We start from the raw sequence: 15,502 nt of genomic DNA, 5'->3' as shown, positions 1-15,502 counted from the left end.
ACCTGCAGATACACCAGCGAGTTCAAACCGGGGAGAGGCCATTCACCTGCTCTGAGTGTGGGAAGGGATTTAGTGATTCATCCTCCTTGCTGACTCACCAGTGAGTTCACACTGGAAAGAGGCCATTCACCTGCTCTGACTGTGGGAAGGGATTCACTCAGTTATCCCACCTGCAGAGACACCAGCGAGTTCACACCGGGGAGAGGCTGTTCACCTGCTCTGAGAGTGGGAAGGGATTCGCTCGGTCATCCAACCTGCTGGCACATCAGCAGGTTCACACCGGGGAGAGGCCGTCCACCTGCTCTGAGAATGGGAAAGGATTCACTCGGTCGTCCCACCTGCAGAGACACCAGCGAGTTCACAGCGGGGAGCGACCATTCACCTGCTCTGAGTTTGGGAAGGGATTCACTCAGTTGTGTGACCTGCTGGCACACCAGCTGGGGAGAGGCCATTCACCTGCTCTGAGTGTGGAAAGAGATTCACTGATTTATCCGCCCTGCGGATGCATCGGCGGGTTCACACCGGTGAGAGAACCTTCACCTGCTCTGAGTGTGGGAAGGGATTCACTCAGTTATCCCACCTACAGAAACACCAGCGAGTTCACACTGGGGAGAGATCATTCACCTGCTCTGTGTGTGGGAAGGGATTCATTCAGTTATCCCACCTGCATATAAACCAGCGAGTTCACACGGGGGAGAGGCCGTTCACCTGCTCCAAGTGTGGAACGAGATTCATTGTGTCATCTCACCTGCAGTGACGCCAGCAAGTTCACAGCGGGGAAAGGCCATTCACCTGCTCTGAGTGTTGGAAGTGGTTTAGTGATTCATCCTCCCTGCTGACTCATTAGCGAGTTCGCACCGGGGAGAGGCCGTTCACCTGCTCTGAGAGCGGGAAAGGATTCACTCGGTCATCCAACCTGCTGGCACACCAGCAGGTTCACACCGGGGAGAGACCGTTCACCTGCTCTGAGAATGGGAAAGGATTCACTCAGTCGTCCCATCTGCAGAGACACCAGCGAGTTCACACCGGGGAGAGACCATTCACCTGCTCTGAGTGTGGGAAGGGATTCACTCGGTCGTCCCACCTGCTGAGGCACCAGACAGTTCACACGGGGGAGAGGCCGTTCACCTGCTCTGAGTGTAGGAAGGGATTCACTTGGTCATTCCATCTGCTGACTCACCAGCGGGTTCACACCGGGGAGAGTACATTCACCTGTTCTGAGTGTGGGAAGGGATTTAGTGATTCATCCTCCTTGCTGACTCACCAGCGAGTTCACACCCGGTAGAGCCCATTCACCAGCTCTGAGTGTGGATTCATTCTGTCATCACTTCTGCAGAGACACCAGCGAGTTCACACCAGGGAGAGACCATTCACCTGTTCTGAGTGTGGAAAGGGATTTAGTGATTCATTCTCCTTGCTGACTCACCAGCGAGTTCACACTGGGTAAAGCCCATTCACCAGCTCTGAGTGTGGAAAGGGATTAATTCTGTCATCACACCTGCAGAGACACCAGCGATTTTACACCGGAGAGAGGTTATTGACCTGTTCTGAGTGTGGGAAGGGATTCAGTCGGTCGTCCCACCTGCTGAGGCACCAGACAGTTCACACTGGGGAGAGGCCATTCACCTCCTCTGAGTGTAGGAAGGTATTCACTTGGTCATTCCATCATCTGACGCACCAGCAAGTTTACTCCAGGGAGAGACCGTTCGCGCGCTTTGAGTGTGGAAAGGGATTCGCTGCTTTATCCGCCTTGCGGATGCACCAGCGAGTTCACACCAGGGAGAGACCATTCACCTGATCTGAGTGTGGAAAGGGATTTAGTGATTCATCCTCCCTGCTGACTCACCAGCGAGTTCACAGTGGGGAGAGGCCATTCACCTGCTCTGAGTGTCGGAAGGGATTTAGTGATTCATCCTCCCTGCTGACTCACCAGCGAGTTCTCAGTGGGGAGAGGCCATTCACCTGCTCTGACTGTGGAAAGGGATTCACTCAGTTATCCCACCTGCAGAGACACCAGCGAGTTCACACCGGGCAGAGGCTGTTCACCTGCTCTGAGAGCGGGAAAGGATTCACTCGGTCATCCCATCTGCTGAAACACCAGCGAGTTCACATCGGGGAGAAGCCATTCATCTGCTGCAAGTGTGGGAAGGGACTCAGTGATTCATCCGAGCAGCTGAGACACCAGCGAGTTCATACCGTGGAGAGACCGTTCACCTGCTCTGAGTGTGGAAAGAGGTTCACTGATTTTTCCGCACTGCAGTGCGTTGGCGAGTTCACACCGTGGAGGGACCCTTCACCTGCTCTGAGTGTGGGAAGGGATTCAATCAGTTATCCCACCTGCATATACACCAGCGAGTTCACACCATGAAGAGACCCTTCACCTGCTCTGACTGTGGGAAGGGATTCACTCAGTTATCTCACCTGCAGATACACCAGCGGCTTCACACCGGGGAGAGACCATTTACCTGTTCTGAATGTGGAAATGGATTTAGTGATTCATCCTACCTGCTGACACACCAGCGGGTTCATACCGGGGACTGGCTGATCTGCTCAGAATGTGGGAGGAGATTCACTCGGTTGTGTGACATGCTGGCACAGCAGCGAGTTCACACTGGGGATAGGCCGTTGACCTGTTCTGTGTGTGGGATGGGATTCACTCGGTCATCCCACCTGCTGAGGCATCAGCGAGTTCACACCGGAGAGAGACCATTCATCTGCTCTGAGTTTGGGAAGGGATTCACTCGGTCGTCCCACCTGCTGACGCACCAGACAGTTCACATCGGGGAGAGACCGTTCACCTGCTCCAAGTGTGGAAAGAGATTCATCGTGTTATCTCACCTGCAGAGACACCAGCGAGTTCACACCGGGGAATGGCCATTCAGCTGCTCTGAGTGTGGGAAGGGGTTTAGTGATTCAACCTCCCTGCTGACTCACCAGCATGTTCACCGCAGGGAGAGGCCATTCACCTCTCTGAGTGTGGGAAGAGATTCACTGGGTTGTCCCACCTGCTGAGGCACCAGCGAGTTCACTCTGGGGAGAGGCCATTCACCTGCTCTGAGTGTGGGAAGAGATTCACTCGTTTGTGTGACCTGCTGGCACACCAGCTGGGGAGAGGCCATTCACCTGCTCTGAGTGTGGAAAGAGATTCACTGATTTATCCGCCCTGTGGATGCATGGGGAGAGACCTTTCACCTGCACTGAGTGTGTGAAAGGGATTCACTCAATCATCCCACCTGCAGATACACCAGCGAGTTCACACTGGGGAGAGACCCTTCACCTGTACTGAGTATGAAAATGATTCGCTCAGTTATCACACCTGCTGAGGCACCAGACAGTTCACACCAGGGAGAGGCCGTTCACCTGCTCTGAGTGTGGAAAGAAATTCACTGATTTATCCACCCTGCGGATGCATCGGCGAGTTCACACTGCGGAGAGACCATTCACCTGCTCTGAGTGTTTGAAGAGATTAATTCTGTCATCTCACCTTAGAGACACCATCGAGTTCACAGCGGTGAAAGGCCATTCACCGGCTCTGAGTGTGGGAAGGGATTCACTCAGTTTCTGACCTGCAGATACACCAGCGAGTTCACACTGGGGAGAGGCCATTCACCTTCTCTGAATGTGTGAAGCAATTTAGTGATTCATCCTCCCTGCTGACTCACCAGCGAGTTCACAGTGGGGAGAGGCCATTCACCTGCTGTGACTGTGGGAAGGGATTCACTCAGTTATCCCACCTGCAGAGACACCAGCGAGTTCACACTGGGGAGAGGCCGTTCACCTGCTCTGAGTGTGGAAAGAAATTCACTGATTTATCCGCCCTGCGGATGTATCGGCGAGTTCACATCGGGGAGAGAGCATTCACCTGTTCTGAGTGTGGGAAGGGACTAATTCTGTCATCTCTCCTTAGATACACCAGCGAGTTCACAGCAGGGAGAGACCATTCACCTTCTCTGAGTGTGTGAAGGGATTTAGTTATTCATCCTCCCCGCTGACTCACCAGCGAGTTCACACTGGGGAGAGGCCATTCACCTGCTCTGACTGTGGGAAGGGATTCACACAGTTCCCGACCTGCAGATACACCAGTGAGTTCACACTGGGGAGAGGCTGTTCACCTGCTCTGAGAGTGGGAAAGGATTCGCTCGGTCATCCCATCTGCTGACACACCAGTGAGTTAACACCGGGGAGAGACCCTTCACCTGCTCTGAGTGTGGGAAGGGATTCAATCAGTTATCCCACCTGCAGAGACACCAGCGAGTTCACACCGAGGAGAGTGCCTTCGCCTGCTCTGTGTATGGGAAGGGATTCACTCAGTTATCTCACCTGCAGATACACCAGCAGGTTCACACCGGGGAGAGACCATTTATCTGTTCTGAATCTGGAAATGGATTTAGTGATTCATCATACCTGCTGGCACACCAGCGGGTTCACACTGGGGAGAGTCCGTTCACCTGTTCCGTGTGTGGCAAGGGATTCACTCGGTCGTCCCACCTGCAGAGACACCAGCGAGTTCACACCGGGGAGAGACTGTTCACCTGCTCCGTGTGGAAAGAGATTCATTGTGTCATCTCACCTGCAGAGACACCAGACAGTTCACAGCAGGGAATGGCCATTCAGCTGCTCTAAGTGTTGGAAGGGTTTTAGTGATTCATCCTCCCTGCTGATTCACCAGCGTGTTCACTGCAGGGAGAGTCCATTCACCCGCTCTGACTGTGGGAAGAGATTCACTCGGTTGTGTGACCTGCTGGCACATCGGCTGGGGAGAGGCCGTTCACCTGCTCTAAGTGTGGAAAGAGATTCACTGATTTATCCGCCCTGTGGATGCATCGGCGAGTTCACACCAGGGAGAGGCCGTTCACCTGCTCTGAATGTGGAAAGGGATTTAGTGATTCATCCTGCCTGCTGACTCCCCAGCGAGATTACAGCGGGGAGAGGCCGTTCACCTGCTCTGAATATGGAAAGGGATTTAGTGATTCATCCTGCCTACTGATTCCGCAGTGAGTTTACAATGGGAGAGGCCATTCACCTGCTCTGAGTGTGGGAAGGGATTCACTTGGTCATCCTATCTGCTGACACACCAGCGAGTTCATGCCGGGGAGAGGCCATTCACATGTTCCGTGTGTGGGAAGGGATTCACTCGGTCGTCCCACCTGCAGAGACACCAGCGATTTTACCCCGGGGAGAGGTCATTGACCTGTTCTGAGTGTGGGAAGGGATTCAGTCAGTCGTCCCACCTGCTGAAGCACCAGACAGTTCACACCGGGGAGAGACCTTTCACCTGATCTGAGTGTGGAAAGGCATTTAGTGATTCATCCTCCCTGCTGACTCACCAGTGAGTTCACACTGGGTAGAGCCCATTCACCAGCTCTGAGTGTGGAAAGGGATTAATTCTGTCATCACACCTGCAGAGACACCAGCGATTTTACACCAGGGAGAGGTCATTCACCAGTTCTGAGTGTGGAAAGGGATTTAGTGATTCATCCTCCCTGCTGACTCACCAGCGACTTCACACTGGGTAGAGCCCATTCACCAGATCTGAGTGTGGAAAGGGATTAATTCTGTCATCACACCTGCAGAGACACCAGCGATTTTACACCGGGGAGAGGACATTCACCTGTTCTGAGGGTGGGAAGCGATTCAGTCGGTCGTCCCACCTGCTCAGGCACCATACAGTTCACATTGGGGAGAGGACATTCACCTGCTCTGAGTGTGGGAAGGGATTCACTCGGTCATCCCACCTGCTGAGGAACCCGACAGATCACACCAGGGAGAGGCTTGTTCACCTGCTCTGAGTGTGAGAAGGGACTCACTCGGTCATCCCACCTGCAGAGACACCAGCGAGTTCACACTGGAGAGAGGCCGTTCACCTGCTATGAGTGTGGGAAAGGATTCACTGAGTTTTACAGGCTGGAGATACACCAGCGAGTTCACAATGGGGAGAGGCCATTCACCTGCTCTGAGTGTGGAAAGGGATTAATTCTGTCATCTCACCTTAGAGACACCAGCGAATTCACAGCGGTGAAAGGCCATTCACCTGCTCTGAGTGTGGGAAGGGATTCACTCCGTTACCCCACCTGCAGATACACCAGCGAGTTCACACTTGGGAGAGACCATTCACCTGCTCTGAGTTTGGGAAGGGATTCACTTGGTTGTGTGACCTGCTGGCACACCAGCTGGGGAGAGGCCGTTCACCTGCTCTGAGTGTGGAAAGAGATTCACTGATTTATCCACCCTGCGGATGCATCGGCGAGTTCACACCGGTGAGAGAACCTTCACCTGCTCTGAGTGTGGGAAGGGATTCACTCAGTTATCCCACCTGCAGAGACACCAGTGAGTTCACACTGGGGAGAGGCCGTTCACCTGTTCCGTGTGTGGGAGGGGATTCACTCAGTTATCCCACCTGCATATAAACCAGCGAGTTCACACCGGGGAGAGGCCGTTCACCTGTTCCGTGTGTGGGAGGGGATTCACTCGGTCGTCCAAGCTGCTGAGTCACCAGCGAGTTCACACCGGGGAGAGACCGTTCACCTGCTCCAAGTGTGGAAAGAGATTCATTGTGTCATCTCACCTGCAGTGACCCCAGTGAGTTCAAAGTGGGGAAAGGCCATTCACCTACTCTGAGTGTCGGAAGTGGTTTAGTGATTCATCCTCCCTGCTGACTCATTGGCGAGTTCGCACCGGGGAGAGGCCGTTCACCTGCTCTGAGAGCGGGAAAGGATTCACTGGGTCATCCAACCTGCAGAGACAGCAGCGAGTTCACACCAGGGAGAGACCATTCACCTGTTCTGAGTGTAGGAAGGGATTCACTCGGTCGTCCCACCTGCTGAGGCACCAGACAGTTCACACTGGGGAGAGGCCGTTCACCTGTTCTGAGTGTAGGAAGGGATTCACTTGGTCATTCCATCTGCTGATACACCAGCGAGTTCACTCCGGGGAGAGACAGTTCACGCGCTTTGAGTGTGGAAAGGGATTCGCTGCTTTTTCCGCCCTGCTGATGCATCAGCGAGTTCACACCGGGGAGAGACCTTTCACCTGCTCCAAGTGTGGGAAGGGATTCACTCAGTTATCCCACCTGCAGAGACAGCAGCGAGTTCACACCAGGGAGAAACCATTCACCTGTTCTGAGTGTGTGAAGGGATTTAGTGATTCATCCTCCTTGCTGACTCACCAGCGAGTTCACACTGGGTAGAGCCCATTCACCAGCTCTGAGTGTGGAAAGGGATTAATTCTGTCATCACACCTGCAGAGACACCAGCGATTTTAACCCGGGGAGAGGTTATTCACCTGTTCTGAGTGTGGAAAGGGATTCAGTCAGTCGTCCCACCTGCTGAGGCACCAGACAGTTCACACTGGGGAGAGGCCGTTCAGCTGCTCTGAGTGTAGGAAGGGATTCACTTGGTCATTCCATCTGCTGATAAACCAGCGAGTTCACTCCGGGGGAGAGACCGTTCACGCGCTTTGAGTGTGGGAAGGGGTTCGCTGCTTTATCCGCCCTGCGGATGCATCAGCGAGTTCATACTGGGGAGAGACCTTTCACCTGCTGCAAGTGTGGGAAGGGATTCACTCAGTTATCCCACCTGCAGAGCCATCAGCAAGTTCACACCAGGGAGAGACCATTCACCTGTTCTGAGTGTGGAAAGGGATTTAGTGATTCATCTTCCTTGCTGACTCACCAGCGAGTTCACACTGGGTAGAGCCCATTCACCAGCTCTGAGTGTGGAAAGGGATTAATTCTGTCATCACACCTGCAGAGACACCAGCGATTTTACACCGTGGAGAGGTCATTGACCTGCTCTGAGTGTGGGAAGGGATTCAGTAGGTCGTTCCACCTGCTGAGGCACCAGACAGTTCACACTGGGGAGAGGCCGCTCACCTCCTCTGAGTGTAGGAAGGGATTCAATTGGTCATTCCAGCTGCTGACAGACCAACGAGTTAACTCCGGGGAGGGACCGTTCGCGCACTTTGAGTGTGGAAAGGGATTCGCTGCTTTATCCGCCCTGCGGATGCATCAGCGAGTTCACACCAGGGAGAGACCATTCATCTGTTCTGTGTATGGAACGGGATTTAGTGGTTCATCCTCCTTGCTGACCCACCAGCGAGTTCACACTGGGTAGAGCCATTCAGCAGCTCTGAGTGTGGAAAGAGATTAATTCTGTCATCACACCTGCAGAGACACCAGCGATTTTACACCGGGGAGAGTCCATTCACCTGCTCTGAGTATGGGAAGCGATTCACACAGTTACCCCACCTGCAGAGACACCAGCAAGTTCACACCGGGGAGAGACCCTTCGCCTGCTCTGACTTTAGGAAGGGATTCACTCAGTTACCCCACCTGCAGAGACACCAGTGAGTTCACAGCGAGGAGAGACCATTCACCTCTTCTGACTGTGGGAAGGAATTCACTCAGTTATCCCACCCGCAGAGACACCAATGAGTTCATATCGGGGTGAGGCCCTTCACCTGCTCTGAGTGTGGGAAGGGATTTAGTGATTCATCCTCCCTGCTGACTCACCAGCGAGTTCACAGTGGGGAGAGGCCATTTACCTGCTCTGACTGTGGGAAGGGATTCACTCAGTTATCCCACCTGCAGAGACACCAGCGAGTTCACACCGGGGAGAGGATGTTCACCTGCTCTGAGAGCGGGAAAGGATTCACTCGGTCGTCCCATCTGCTGACACACCAGCGATTTCACATCGGAGCGAAGCCGTTCACCTGCTCCAAGTGTGGGAAGGGACTCAGTGATTCATCCGAGCAGCTGAGACACCAGCAAGTTCATACCGTGAAGAGACCGTTCACCTGCTCTGAGTGTGGAAAGAGGTTCACTGATTTATGCGCACTGCGGTGCGTCGGCGAGTTCACACCGGGGAGAGTCCCTTCACCTGCTCTGAGTGTGGGAAGGGATTTAATCAGTTATCCCACCTGCATATACACCAGCGAGTTCACACCGAGGAGAGTCCCTTCGCCTGCTCTGTGTGTGGGAAGGGATTCAGTCGGTCGTCCCACCTGCTGAGGCACCAGACAGTTCACACTGGGGAGAGGACGTTCACCTGCTCTGAGTGTGGGAAGGGATTCACTCGGTCATCCCACCTGCTGAGGAACCAGACAGATCACACCAGGGAGAGGCCGTTCACCTGCTCTGAGTGTAGGAAGGGACTCACTCGGTCATCCCACCTGCAGAGACACCAGCGAGTTCACAGCGGTTAAAGGCCATTCACCTGCTCTGAGTGTAGGAAGGGACTCACTCGGTCGTCCCACCTGCAGAGACACCAGTGAGTTCACAGCGGTGAAAGGCCATTCACCTGCTCTGAGTGTGGGAAGGGGTTTAGTGATTCATGCTCCCTGCTGACTCACCAGCGAGTTCACAGTGGGGAGAAGCCGTTCACCTGCTCTGACTGTGGGAAGGGATTCACTCAGTTACCCCACCTGCAGATACACCAGCGAGTTCACACTTGGGAGAGACCATTCACCTGCTCTGAGTGTGGGAAGAGATTCACTCAGTCATCCCACCTGCTGAGGGACAGGCGAGTTCACACCAGGGAGCGACCATTCACCTGCTCTGAGTTTAGGAAGGGATTCACTCGTTTGTGTGACCTGCTGGCACACCAGCTGGGGAGAGGCCGTTCACCTGCTCTGAGTGTGGAAAGAGAATCACTGATTTATCCGCCCTACGGATGCATCGGCGAGTTCACACCAGTGAGAGAACCTTCACCTGCTCTGAGTGTGGGAAGGGATTCACTCAGTTATCTCACCTGCAGAGACACCAGCGAGTTCACACCAGGGAGAGACCATTCACCTGTTCTGAGTGTGGAAAGGGATTTAGTGATTCATCCTCCTTGCTGACTCACCAGCGAGTTCACACTGGGTAGAGCCCATTCACCAGCTCTGAGTGTGGAAAGTGATTAATTCTGTCATCACACCTGCAGAGACACCAGCGATTTTACACCGGGGAGAGGTCATTGACCTGTTCTGAGTGTGGGAAGGGATTCAGTCAGTCTTCCCACCTGCTGAGGCACCAGCGAGTTCACACCGGGGAGAGACCCTTCGCCTGCTCTGAGTGTGGAAAGAGGTTCACTGATTTATGCGCACTGCGGTGCGTCGGCGAGTTCACACCGGGGAGAGTCCCTTCACCTGCTCTGAGTGTGGGAAGGGATTTAATCAGTTATCCCACCTGCATATACACCAGCGAGTTCACACCGAGGAGAGTCCCTTCGCCTGCTCTGTGTGTGGGAAGGGATTCAGTCGGTCGTCCCACCTGCTGAGGCACCAGACATTTCACATTGGGGAGAGGACGTTCACCTGCTCTGAGTGTGGGAAGGGATTCACTCGGTCATCCCACCTGCTGAGGAACCAGACAGATCACACCAGGGAGAGGCCGTTCACCTGCTCTGAGTGTAGGAAGGGACTCACTCGGTCATCCCACCTGCAGAGACACCAGCGAGTTCACAGCGGTTAAAGGCCATTCACCTGCTCTGAGTGTAGGAAGGGACTCACTCGGTCGTCCCACCTGCAGAGACACCAGTGAGTTCACAGCGGTGAAAGGCCATTCACCTGCTCTGAGTGTGGGAAGGGGTTTAGTGATTCATGCTCCCTGCTGACTCACCAGCGAGTTCACAGTGGGGAGAAGCCGTTCACCTGCTCTGACTGTGGGAAGGGATTCACTCAGTTACCCCACCTGCAGATACACCAGCGAGTTCACACTTGGGAGAGACCATTCACCTGCTCTGAGTGTGGGAAGAGATTCACTCAGTCATCCCACCTGCTGAGGGACAGGCGAGTTCACACCAGGGAGCGACCATTCACCTGCTCTGAGTTTAGGAAGGGATTCACTCGTTTGTGTGACCTGCTGGCACACCAGCTGGGGAGAGGCCGTTCACCTGCTCTGAGTGTGGAAAGAGATTCACTGATTTATCCGCCCTACGGATGCATCGGCGAGTTCACACCAGTGAGAGAACCTTCACCTGCTCTGAGTGTGGGAAGGGATTCACTCAGTTATCTCACCTGCAGAGACACCAGCGAGTTCACACCAGGGAGAGACCATTCACCTGTTCTGAGTGTGGAAAGGGATTTAGTGATTCATCCTCCTTGCTGACTCACCAGCGAGTTCACACTGGGTAGAGCCCATTCACCAGCTCTGAGTGTGGAAAGGGATTAATTCTGTCATCACACCTGCAGAGACACCAGCGATTTTACACCGGGGAGAGGTCATTGACCTGTTCTGAGTGTGGGAAGGGATTCAGTCAGTCGTCCCACCTGCTGAGGCACCAGCGAGTTCACACCGGGGAGAGACCCTTCGCCTGCTCTGACTTTAGGAAGGGATTCTCTCAGTTATCCCACCTGCAGAAACATCAGTGAGTTCACAGCGAGGAGAGACCATTCACCTCTTCTGACTGTGGGAAGGGATTCACTCAGTTATCCCACCTGCAGAGACACCCGCGAGTTCACACCGGGGTGAGGCCATTCACCTGCTCTGACTGTGGGAAGGGATTCACTCAGTTATCCCACCTGCAGAGACACCAGCGAGTTCACATCGGAAAGAAGCCGTTCACCTGCTCCAAGTGTGGGGAGTGACTCAGTGATTCATCCGAGCAGCTGAGACACCAGCGAGTTCATACCATGGAGAGACCGTTCACCTGGTCTGAGTGTGGAAAGAGGTTCACTGATTTATCCGCACTGCGGTGCGTCGGCGAGTTCATACCGGGGAGAGACCCTTCACCTGCTCTGAGTGTGGGAAGGGATTTAATCAGTTATCCCACCTGCATATACAGCAGTGAGATCACACCGGGAAGAGACCCTTCACCTGCTCTGACTGTGGGAAGGGATTCAATCAGTTATCCCACCTGCAGAGACACCAGCGAGTTCACACCGAGGAGAGTCCCTTTGCCTGCTTTGAATGTAGGAAGGGATTCACTCGGTCGTCCCACCTGCTGAGGCACCAGACAGTTCACACTGGGGAGACGCGGTTCACCTGCTCTGAGTGTAGGAAGGGATTCACTTGGTCATTCCATCTGCTGACTCACCAGCGGGTTCACACCAGGGAGAGTACATTCACCTGTTCTGAGTGTGGGAAGGGATTTAGTGATTCATCCTCCCTGCTGACTCACCAGCGAGTTCACACCGGGTAGAGCCCATTCACCAGCTCTGAGTGTGGATTAATTCTGTCATCACACCTGCAGAGACACCAGCGATTTTACACCGGGGAGAGGTTATTCACCTGTTCTGAGTGTGGGAAGGGATTCAGTCAGTCGTCCCACCTGCTGAGGCACCAGACAGTTCACACTGGGGAGAGGCCGTTCACCTGCTCTGAGTGTGGGAAGGGATTCACTCGGTCGTCCCACCTGCTGAGGAACCCGACAGATCACACCAGGGAGAGGCCGTTCACCTGCTCTGAGTGTGAGAAGGGGCTCACTCGGTCATCCCACCTGCAGAGACACCAGCGAGTTCACACTGGAGAGAGGCCGTTCACCTGCTATGAGTGTGGGAAAGGATTCACTGAGTTTTACAGGCTGGAGATACACCAGCGAGTTCACAATGGGGAGAGGCCATTCACCTGCTCTGAGTGTGGAAAGGGATTAATTCTGTCATCTCACCTTAGAGACACCAGCGAATTCACAGCGGTGAAAGGCCATTCACCTGCTCTGAGTGTGGGAAGGGATTCACTCCGTTACCCCACCTGCAGATACACCAGCGAGTTCACACTTGGGAGAGACCATTCACCTGCTCTGAGTTTGGGAAGGGATTCACGTGGTTGTGTGACCTGCTGGCACACCAGCTGGGGAGAGGCCGTTCACCTGCTCTGAGTGTGGAAAGAGATTCACTGATTTATCCACCCTGCGGATGTATCGGCGAGTTCACACCGGTGAGAGAACCTTCACCTGCTCTGAGTGTGGGAAGGGATTCACTCAGTTATCCCACCTGCAGAGACACCAGTGAGTTCACACTGGGGAGAGGCCGTTCACCTGTTCCGTGTGTGGGAGGGGATTCACTCAGTTATCCCACCTGCATATAAACCAGCGAGTTCACACCGGGGAGAGGCCGTTCACCTGTTCCGTGTGTGGGAGGGGATTCACTCGGTCGTCCAAGCTGCTGAGTCACCAGCGAGTTCACACCGGGGAGAGACCGTTCACCTGCTCCAAGTGTGGAAAGAGATTCATTGTGTCATCTCACCTGCAGTGACCCCAGCGAGTTCAAAGCGGGGAAAGGCCATTCACCTACTCTGAGTGTCGGAAGTGGTTTAGTGATTCATCCTCCCTGCTGACTCATTGGCGAGTTCACACCGGGGAGAGGCCGTTCACCTGCTCTGAGAGCGGGAAAGGATTCACTGGGTCATCCAACCTGCAGAGACAGCAGCGAGTTCACACCGGGGAGAGACCATTCACCTGTTCTGAGTGTAGGAAGGGATTCACTCGGTCGTCCCACTTGCTGAGGCACCAGACAGTTCACACTGGGGAGAGGCCGTTCACCTGTTCTGAGTGTAGGAAGGGATTCACTTGGTCATTCCATCTGCTGATACACCAGCGAGTTCACTCCGGGGAGAGACAGTTCACGCGCTTTGAGTGTGGAAAGGGATTCGCTGCTTTTTCCGCCCTGCTGATGCATCAGCGAGTTCACACCGGGGAGAGACCTTTCACCTGCTCCAAGTGTGGGAAGGGATTCACTCAGTTATCCCACCTGCAGAGACAGCAGCGAGTTCACACCAGGGAGAAACCATTCACCTGTTCTGAGTGTGTGAAGGGATTTAGTGATTCATCCTCCTTGCTGACTCACCAGCGAGTTCACACTGGGTAGAGCCCATTCACCAGCTCTGAGTGTGGAAAGGGATTAATTCTGTCATCACACCTGCAGAGACACCAGCGATTTTAACCCGGGGAGAGGTTATTCACCTGTTCTGAGTGTGGAAAGGGATTCAGTCAGTCGTCCCACCTGCTGAGGCACCAGACAGTTCACACTGGGGAGAGGCCGTTCAGCTGCTCTGAGTGTAGGAAGGGATTCACTTGGTCATTCCATCTGCTGATAAACCAGCGAGTTCACTCCGGGGGAGAGACCATTCACGCGCTTTGAGTGTGGGAAGGAGTTCGCTGCTTTATCCGCCCTGCGGATGCATCAGCGAGTTCACACTGGGGAGAGACCTTTCACCTGCTGCAAGTGTGGGAAGGGATTCACTCAGTTATCCCACCTGCAGAGCCATCAGCAAGTTCACACCAGGGAGAGACCATTCACCTGTTCTGAGTGTGGAAAGGGATTTAGTGATTCATCTTCCTTGCTGACTCACCAGCGAGTTCACACTGGGTAGAGCCCATTCACCAGCTCTGAGTGTGGAAAGGGATTAATTCTGTCATCACACCTGCAGAGACACCAGCGATTTTACACTGTGGAGAGGTCATTGACCTGCTCTGAGTGTGGGAAGGGATTCAGTCGGTCGTTCCACCTGCTGAGGCACCAGACAGTTCACACTGGGGAGAGGCCGCTCACCTCCTCTGAGTGTAGGAAGGGATTCAATTGGTCATTCCAGCTGCTGACAGACCAACGAGTTAACTCCGGGGAGGGACCGTTCGCGCACTTTGAGTGTGGAAAGGGATTCGCTGCTTTATCCGCCCTGCGGATGCATCAGCGAGTTCACACCAGGGAGAGACCATTCATCTGTTCTGTGTATGGAACGGGATTTAGTGATTCATCCTCCTTGCTGACCCAACAGCGAGTTCACACTGGGTAGAGCCCATTCAGCAGCTCTGAGTGTGGAAAGAGATTAATTCTGTCATCACACCTGCAGAGACACCAGCGATTTTTTACACCGGGGAGAGTCCATTCACCTGCTCTGAGTATGGGAAGCGATTCACACAGTTACCCCACCTGCAGAGACACCAGCAAGTTCACACCGGGGAGAGACCCTTCGCCTGCTCTGACTTTAGGAAGGGATTCACTCAGTTACCCCACCTGCAGAGACACCAGCGAGTTCACACCGGAGAGAGACCCTTCACATGCCCTGAGTGTGGGAAGGGATTCACTCAGTTATCCCACCTGCAGAAACACCAGTGAGTTCACAGCGAGGAGAGACCATTCACCTCTTCTGACTGTGGGAAGGGATTCACTCAGTTATCCCACCCGCAGAGACACCAGTGAGTTCATATCGGGGTGAGGCCATTCACCTGCTCTGACTGTGGGAAGGGATTCACTCAGTTATCCCACCTGCAGAGACACCAGCGAGTTCACATCGGAAAGAAGCCGTTCACCTGCTCCAAGTGTGGGGAGGGACTCAGTGATTCATCCGAGCAGCTGAGACACCAGCGAGTTCATACCATGGAGAGACCGTTCACCTGGTCTGAGTGTGGAAAGAGGTTCACTGATTTATCCGCACTGCGGTGCGTCGGCGAGTTCATACCGGGGAGAGACCCTTCACCTGCTCTGAGTGTGGGAAGGGATTTAATCAGTTATCCCACCTGCATATAGAGCAGTGAGATCACACCGGGAAGAGACCCTTCACCTGCTCTGACTGTGGGAAGGGATTCAA

At 54.1% G+C, this 15,502-nt stretch overlaps 1 pseudogene; it reads left to right on the top strand.

Moving 5' to 3' along the window:
* Positions 1-215: 215 nt before the first annotated feature.
* Positions 216-13,701, top strand: LOC121273584 (annotated as a pseudogene).
* Positions 13,702-15,502: the final 1,801 nt, after the last annotated feature.

The sequence above is a fragment of the Carcharodon carcharias genome, assembly GCF_017639515.1.
Source record: "Carcharodon carcharias isolate sCarCar2 chromosome 27 unlocalized genomic scaffold, sCarCar2.pri SUPER_27_unloc_1, whole genome shotgun sequence".
NCBI lineage: Eukaryota > Metazoa > Chordata > Chondrichthyes > Lamniformes > Lamnidae > Carcharodon > Carcharodon carcharias.
The sequence above is the reverse complement of the archived record's forward strand: the minus strand, read 5'-3'. Positions and strand labels throughout refer to the sequence as shown.